The sequence below is a fragment of the Pelodiscus sinensis genome, chromosome 31 (genome assembly GCF_049634645.1).
Source record: "Pelodiscus sinensis isolate JC-2024 chromosome 31, ASM4963464v1, whole genome shotgun sequence".
In the NCBI taxonomy this organism is placed as follows: Eukaryota; Metazoa; Chordata; order Testudines; family Trionychidae; genus Pelodiscus; species Pelodiscus sinensis.
The window spans coordinates 151,653-158,807 of NC_134741.1; positions in this window are offsets into that span (position 1 = coordinate 151,653).

The following is a 7,155-nucleotide window of genomic DNA, read 5'->3' on the forward strand; positions in this document are numbered from 1 at the left end:
GCAGGCGCGGACCGGGGCTGGAACTCGGCGAGCGGCTCTGGGTCCAGCGGCGGCTGCTGCTCAAGTGGCGGGAGCCGGTTCCTGCGGGGGCGGGGGCAGCCCTAGTCTCAGCGAAGGGCCGGAACCGGAGTCCTTGGTCCGCGCCGGCTCTTCCGGGTTTCCCGCGCGTTCCCGTTCGCGCCAGTGCTCAGACCCCGCCCGGCCGCCGCCTTTGGCCCCTGAACGGAGCCCGCAGCCGCGTCCGGCGGGTCGGGCGCCCCCCCGCTTACTGCACATGCACCGCCCACCCTGCGGGGCGAATTCTCAGGGAGCTTCCGCTTCCGGTCCGTGTCGGGAGGGCGAGCGGAGCAGCAGAGCGAGGTGGATCGAGGGGGGGGCCGGGCGGTCACGTCGCTGGGGGGTTTCCCTTGCTACCCAAATCTCTGGCTGCCGGAGGGGCCGCCCGCACCGGCGCCTGCTCCCCCCCCCCCCCCGAGGGAGGGACTGGCTGAGGAGTAAATGCTGCCGGGATACTCGATACACTAATCACCTGGTCGCTGCCCCCCCCCCCTTTGCTGCGGTCACAAGGGCAGGCTGAGCGTGACCCACAGCGGGGGGGGGGCAGCATCCATGTATCTGCCCTTGCACTGCTCACCTGGCACTTGCAGGGGAAGAGGGAGGGGAGCTACAAAACGGGTGGAGCCTGAGGCCAGGGCCTCTTTGAAACACCATGTGCAGCAATAACGCTGCCTGAAATCTTATTTGTTCCGTTTAAGGCCGGAGACTTTGCATCTTTTGAGAGGTGATGGTGCTAGTCTGGCGATAAAGACTTAACTTTTGGAATCCTGCTGACATGGATTGTAGTCTGACTTGCCAGTGACCTATCTTCTCCCCCTCCCCCCTGTTGCATAAATTGATGGTTTCGTCCCCTTGGAGGCTAGTCTGATTTACCCCAAGAAGAGAGTCACACTTTCAGGCTGGGTCCAACTCAAGTTTATTGGTTGCAACCAAGGTACGGCTAAGGAACTCAATGTTCAAAGCAGAGCCGACCCTGAGCGTTGGCTAAGCATCCTTTTTATACTTTCTTTAACTTTCTTATCTAACTTGGCACGTCTTGATTTGTTACCTTAGCTTCGTGTTGCCGCGTTATTGGTTAGCATATTTCAACTCTATTCCATTCAGTAACAACCACCAGTATAGCTTACTTAAGCAATAGCAATTAGCAAATTTCCCTAACTCAAGTAATACGTGTACTCCAGTCCTTGAGAAATGGGTCTAAACAGCTAGTTCCCCTTTTTACTACAGCTTCTAAAACATGCGCAATTAGCTAAATGATATGTGCTGTTTCAAGCTTAAGTAATGGAAGGGGGAAGAAGCACACATAGTCTTTACTATATTTTACTACACCCCCATTCCCTGCACCTGTGAAAAGTCAGATTGGTAACAAAGGGACAAAAATGCTCATTTTTGTGCCATTGTGAAAAGTGAACTCAAGAATTACTGAAAAAGAAATTTCAATCTAACAGTGCATCAGTGACTCCTACCCAGCCTGGTGTTTCCATAGCCGCAGAATCTGCCCCTTCCGTGCCTCCTGACGGGTGGGATGTGGAGGGACATGCCCAGCGAACAGGTCCCACAGGTATATGGGCACATGGTTTGGTGGGGCAGGAGAGAGAGGTTGTTGGTGCTTCCTGATGTTCACCCTTGGTGGGGCAGAGGGGTAGCTGAGAGCTGGATATGAACTGGGGCACACAGAAGTGTGAGAGAGGACTGCAGAGTATGTGGGGGAATGATTTGAACACAGGATAAGGAGGGGCCCTGACATGAATGGCGCAGAGATGGAGTTCTGGGTGGGGCAGTTGACTGAGGGTACCCAATAGAGGCCCTGGCATGGGCAATGGGTGAGCAAAGCGTTTGGGGTTTTTAATTTTTTTTTATCAGTGCTGGTACATCACGTATTGTGGAAGAAAACATTGTCCTCACTCTGAGTTTGTAAGCAACAAGTAGCCAGAGGCAGTTTTATTACGAGCTGCAGCAAGGGAAAAACTGGTTCGGACGGGGGGGAAGCCCCCCCCCCCCTCCGAGGCAGATCTTCGAATACAAGCAATTATGAAGCAGTTTATATACTGTCTATTAAATATCATAACAATAACAATTAGTCTCCTTCCCATTACAAACACCAATGACTAATAGTTATTTAGTTCCACCCAGATGCTCCTTATCTCAAGGTCCCTACCAGAGTCAGCATTCTATCCTTATCTCCGTATGGAGGCGAGAGGCGAAGGCAGCGTCTAATTACAGATCTCGCGTTGTCAGGCCACAGACTTAGCCTGACTCTTGCTCTCTTGTTAACAAGACCAAGATGACTGCATACAAATTCCCTTATTCCCTTTTCCTGCCTCCACAATCCCCCCTTTTGTGCCCACAGCACAACTATCCCTCCAAACCTTTACCTTCATTAAACATTACACAATTAGCACAAACACAAAAGCTATCTCTACCACCACATCCCTTACAACAACAATCAAATATGAAACTTTTAATAAGCAAAAGCAATATAATCATTAATATCCCCAATATAATTCTATGATGGGGCTGTTCTATAATTTTAGTAACATCATTCAACATATAATTAGTAACCAAATTAGGGAGGGCAGGTACATGCTGATAGTACCTGTCCATAAGCACAGAGTCCAGATCAAAGGGAGAAACCAAAACCACTCCCACAAGTTTCTCCTTGGCAATATACAATACTTTGCTTCTTTCACCAAGGTCAGTTCTTAATGTCCTTTTGTAGTCACAAATCTTTGGGCTTTGCTGGTGTCAGAGGAGTGAACTTTTCCTCTTTTTTTTTTCTTGAAACAGTCGTGGTTCAGCATCATGCAGGGGAGAGGTTACCAGCACATCACCCTGTAATATTTTGGTTCTTCTGGTGTCCAGCAGGTAGGAAAGCAGGACCAGAAGAGAGAGGCTTATCAGCAATCGGGGTAGGATCATTTCGAGATGGAGGGATCTTTTTGCAGCGAGAAGCATTGGCCAACAGTCAGTTCTTGGCACTTCACAGCAGTGTTGGTGGTTAGCAAAACTTGGTAAAGGTCTTTCTAGAGCAGTCTTTCACTGATGGACATATGAGTCTCTATTCTCTGAGCTAAAAGCCAGCTAGCTCCTTTGGAACCAAGGTTATTTCCTAGGAATAAAGCAAATTGTAAAAACAATCCAGCGTGGTTGTTTGGTTGTTTGGTACCAGCCTTATCAAAGTGAGGCTCTTTTGGAATGTGGTTGCCAGGGGAACCAGGGTCACAGTAACTGTTGAACTGTTTTACTTCCCAATCTGGCCTAATACTTTGAGTTTGTCAGTTCTCAGCAAGATACCATGGACTGCCTCAGTTTACTCCTATAGTTCCTTTCTCTTGACTTTGGGGTTCTCCTTAACCCACCAGGTTAAATACAATTTAAGGGGTTTTAATTTACTCTGGAAGTACGAGTACAGCACCAGCACTGTTATAAATGTTATAATCGAAACTTCCCACATAATTTGACACACACTATTCAACTCCATCTTTAAGATATTTCATCGCCTTACTGGCGCTGCCCATGATTATAGGTTTGACCTCTACTGCCTGGTTGAGTGCTGCAGAGGTAGGTGTTTGGCATGGTCCACGGTGTTTCCCTATCTGTGTGTACCTCAGACGGCCAGCCCCGACATATCTTTGGGCATTGGCCACCAACTCCTCGATCTTTGCCTGCAGGGCCAGTAAACCCTCCTCTAGGTACTTACTTCCGCCGTGCCACTCAGAATCTCGTGTTAGGTTACTCATCACTGCCGAAGTGTGATAGAGCCGCATTCCATCAACGGTAAGGATCATCCGGCGAGGGGCTGTTATACACACAGACGGATATGTAGAGGGGCAGGATGGAGTGATCTGTCTGGGTAGTCAAACACCAGTAGGTACCGTTTATTTGGACCAGCTTGATGTTTTTGTTTCTCTGAGACAACCACATCAAACCTAGGCAGATTCGTCATGATGTTAAATGGGCAGGTACATAAAATTTCCTTATCAAAGTGGGTGCAACAATCCCTGGGCATAGGGAGGCTCCCACACCTTCAGAATAAGTGATGCCCTCGATCTATCTATATGCTCCTGCTTTGGTACAGGCAGGGAGGTTACCATTCTGATCTGATCTGAGTGAGGAATCCCCAGAGGGGCCAAAAACAAACTGTTATACTATGCCCTGTCCAGGTGGGCCTTTGGGTCCTCATGGATTCTCTACTTCTCCACTCCCATGGGTAGGCACGGGGGAGATGGGGACTCACCACCCTAAGGGCTGGGTGGTCAAAGCTATCCTATTCTTCAATACTGGCCTTCTAATACCTTTAATTTAGTTCCATTAATTAACAATCCAATTAATCTCTGGTCCAAATATATGGTTAGGTTTAGTGAAATGGACACAGAGCTGGACAGATCCTTCAAACTATTCAGGATCAATCGGTTGGCTTGGCTGGTGTCTAGGCCTTTACAGGTACTGGATATTACTGCATCTACCAGCCTGGATTCTCATACAATTTCTGGGCTATGACATAAGTGTTGCTGACAGAGTTTTCAGGCCCAAACCAATCTGCGATGGTATCCGCTAAGCCCCTTCATTGCCTAATCAGGCACTTGCCAATTTGATTAGCCAGTCTAGCACACAGCTGGTCTATACCAGTGTGGAACATCACCAAGGTAAGGACCAGTGACAGTTGTCCTAGTTCTGGGACAGGTCTGTTCAGGACATGATGCACAATTGGGAGGCTCTATTTTGTCCTTAAGAACCTGGTTAATAATATCCAAATGAGGGCAAGTTAGCAATGGCCATTGTTTAACAAATAACAGCCATGCCTCAGGGGTTACCTTTGTCTGGGCTTTAAGTGGTAAGCCCCAGTGGGAGTCAGTAGGTCCAACTTCAGTAGCCTAATGTTAGTGTTTAGCTTCTTTCCCACAATATTCCATACAAACTTTAACTCAGAGGACTGTGTATTCTTTGTCCTTGTAGTGTTCATGTTGTTACAATAAACAAAATAAATGTGAATGAGGGGTGGCCCAAGGCCATGAATTCCCCATTGCTATTAGTGTGTATTTGTTCTATGTATGTGACTTGAAGGAGGTTACATTGACTAGAGTCACTGTTTCTCTTATAGGACCAAGCATGGTTCACAGATATTTAATTGTTAATAGGAACCCATGCAATTCCATAATTCTTGAGGCCTTTTAAGGCATCAGGCACCAACGAGTAGCAGGGCAAGTAGCTGTTATTGCAATGGTGAGGTTACTAGTTTCCTCATTGTTGTGGGCATCTTTACTTAAATATGCTGATGTCCCACTTGCCCGTGTTGTTACTTATAGATTTCTTATTATCTCTGGCCAAACCACTTTTATGGTTGGTGTGCAAATTTGCAGAAGCTAAATATTTCATTTGTGTAGCCATTAAAGCAAAACCAATCCGATGGGGGAAGAGGGCTGGTAACCCACTCCCAGTCCTTCTGTTCACGTGCTGCACTCCTTGCTTCCTTCCAGTTCCTTTTTTGTTCACCTGTGGAGACATTGTTAACATTCTCCTAGCCTAAACAATTTCCAAACTATTATCCTTTCACTGAATTTTAAAGTTGCCAATTGATTGGGCCCAATTATTAATTTTGATGGTTTAAATTAATGCTTCTGCTTTTCTCAAATTATCCTTTCATTAAAACAATATCCTACACACAACAATATTTGCAATACGTATTACAATTAAGACACACAAGACAAACTTGGACAGAACACAAACTTATTGTGTCATGACACAGAACCATGATTTTTTGTCGTTGTTGTTTGTTGTTTTTCTTCAGCTGGCACCAGTGCTTTCTGATGATCTGAAAGACAAAAAAACATTTCTACCCCCGTCGGGGTGGTCCATTATAACTTAAAATACTGCCTAAGATCTGTTAGGGGAATCGGTTACAGCTAGTTCCTTACCACTTCCATGGGCGAGTGAGCTATAACTTTACGAGAACAAGGGCGCTTCATCGGTACTCGTGACCTTCCACTCCCTCGAATTACCTCTAGAGTTGCTAGCCCTCCCCAACAGTGGCATGCCTCAGTTTCCCTCTTGTACCACAGATTAGGCTTAATGTGTGAAGCTATAATGCTTCTCCTTAGCACAAGGTGTTGGTTAGTTATTGTTCCAGCAAGCAAAAACTTTTCTTTTCTGTCTCCTTGTTAGGGCAGATTTAGCTTCTAGTGATTACATCTTCAAATTCAATTCCCACTAGTTGGCTTTTAGGGTGGCTTTTAGGTTACGTCCTCCCACGCCCTCAAGCTAATTATAACTGTGTGAGGGAAAGATTTTAACTGTTTTTTTTTCTGGACGGCCCCCACTTGTGCATTGAGAAACATCCTTGGGTAGCCTGTGATTCCAGCCGGAGAGGCTGTAGTTATCTATTCGCTAACAAGGGCTTGAGAATCTCCTAAAGTTGCTTGGCAGCCCTTTCCTACTCTTGCGTTGTGTTCTGTGTATATGTTTCCAACCAAAATGCCTAGGGCCAATATGGCTTGATGGTCAGCAGGCATTCCTTCCTTGAGAATTTGGAGGAATACTTCCCACAAGCTGTCAAGTCTATTCCAAAACTCAGTGTTTTGCTTTGGATCGGACAGATTTGTAACTAGAGCCTGTTCTTCCAAAGGGAAGATCTGATACCTTTCAATTATCTTCTGTGCCTCCTCTCTATCTTCAGTAATGTGTGATAAGGGCCCATATAGGGCTGGGCATAGAGAGGAGTAGAGGGGGTAATGTTGGGCCAAATTCCCCCCAAAGCTTGGGAGAGGCTGTGCACTTGCGTGGGTGGATTTTTGCTTTTCTGAGTTTCAATCTCATCCCTCAGGGCTTTAATTTCTTTCTCTGTCAATCTGTCAAATGCTTACAGGTCCTTGGACCATGATGCACGTACATGTAGTACGCAGGGGTGCCTTTCAGCAGTCTGGGGGGGTATGCTTAGACTGACTCCCATCCATTTTAGTCATTCAAGGGGAGCATCCTGTCCAGTCCCCGTCTGTTCAGTGGCTTATAGGAAACTAAATCGACACACTCCAAAGAAGGGGTCTGCTGGGTCTAGAGTGTCAGACCTTATCAGCAGCTCATGAAATAAGGTGAGTCGTCACT